General features: G+C 44.3%; 1 pseudogene; it reads right to left on the reverse strand.

Moving 5' to 3' along the window:
- Positions 1-533: 533 nt before the first annotated feature.
- Positions 534-990, reverse strand: LOC113832742 (annotated as a pseudogene).
- Between the last annotated feature and the right edge of the window lie 499 nt (positions 991-1,489).

A 1,489-nucleotide genomic window follows, 5' to 3' on the forward strand; every position in this document is an offset into this window, starting at 1 on the left:
TTTTTTCTGTTCGCCTCCTCCAGCGGCAGGATGTGAGCCACCAGCAAGGAGGGATGCCAATAAGGCATCTGATAAGTCTTATAAAATATATAGGTTTATGACAGTTAAGACTGAGCTAGCAGATGATAAGTCCTAGTCATTGGCCAAGCAGCTTTGAAGCTAATACAAGTTTCCGTGTACTCATTTGGTTCTAACTCGGGTGGGCAGCTAGCATAAGGCGCACATGTGACAGTGGGGCTTGGCGGCTTTTGGCCAAAAGATTTATTGTAACAGGAAGCAAGTGCTGCATCATTAAACTGCAGTCCTGGTCCTTAATATTTCTTACTAGGATTGCTGCAAGATAAGGTGTGGTGTACATAAAAACACGGAAATGCCAATAAGATCGACTTAAGCCAGCAGTGTCCATACATGAGCATTGTCAGGGAGAAGTCTCCATCTCTATAGAAAACCAATGCCCTCACTCAAGTGTCACATTCCACTTGGTTTTTTTTTGTGTGTTTTTTTTTTAAATCTGCATTTATTTTATGCTGAATTTATTCCCGTGCCATAAGTTTTTGTTTCTTCCATTTCTTCTGGGATATCTTTTTTTTCTGTGCAACCTCCTCTTCTGGCTTCAGAACAATCTGTTCCTTTTCCGTGAGGATCATCTCGATGTGGCTGGGGGAGCACATGTATGGGTTAATCCGGCCGTGAGCGCTGTTAAGTTCATCGACGCATCTTCGGTGCTTTGTTCACCTGGATGTGTTAGATGACCAGAGAATCTAGGTCTAGACCCTTAAGCTCAGCATTACTCTCTGCATTTTAAAGCATGTGCAACAAAAATTCAGCACTCTTTTTCGGCCACCGACCCTGTGTCCAGCTCCACTGTTTGGCCTGACCACACCTGCCGACTCCACCATCGTATCGCCGGAATGGCACACATTGCTTCTTCAATGTGACATCTTTCAGGTATTTGGTGGCTTTTCAGATATGCATACCCTTGATGGCCTGGACAGTTTCACGGGTATTCTTAAAGGATTTGAACCACTTGACTTGCATGATTTTGTAGGGTTTTCTGGGTCGAGAGAGTATCGAGTATCGAACCATCTTCACAGGTTACCTCAGGTCACTTACAGGAAGAGCAACATTCCATTTGTTTGGAGGGGATAATTTAGCTTTCTGAGACATCCCACCACACCCCCGCCCTCCTTTGTTTCCATACCCATTCCCTTCCTTGCTTCTGGAAGTGATTTTACAGAGTAACCTACCGATTTATTTCCATACAAACTTTTAAGACACATTGATACCCGGTTGTGCCTGCTGGAGGGGAAATTTTACCATGCTTGTCATGGTAAAACTAAGTCTTAGAATGTCAAGTTCTCAGGTCACAGAGTTCCCTTTGAGAGTGTTGAGGAGTCTATGAGGCCTTACCTGCAAAACCAGACAAGCAACCCCCACCCCGTTAGCCACTGCACTTTTAGACTGGATGATAGTATGCACATTAGTAGCC

Source organism: Cricetulus griseus (assembly GCF_003668045.3).
Source record: "Cricetulus griseus strain 17A/GY chromosome 1 unlocalized genomic scaffold, alternate assembly CriGri-PICRH-1.0 chr1_1, whole genome shotgun sequence".
Taxonomy (NCBI): domain Eukaryota; kingdom Metazoa; phylum Chordata; class Mammalia; order Rodentia; family Cricetidae; genus Cricetulus; species Cricetulus griseus.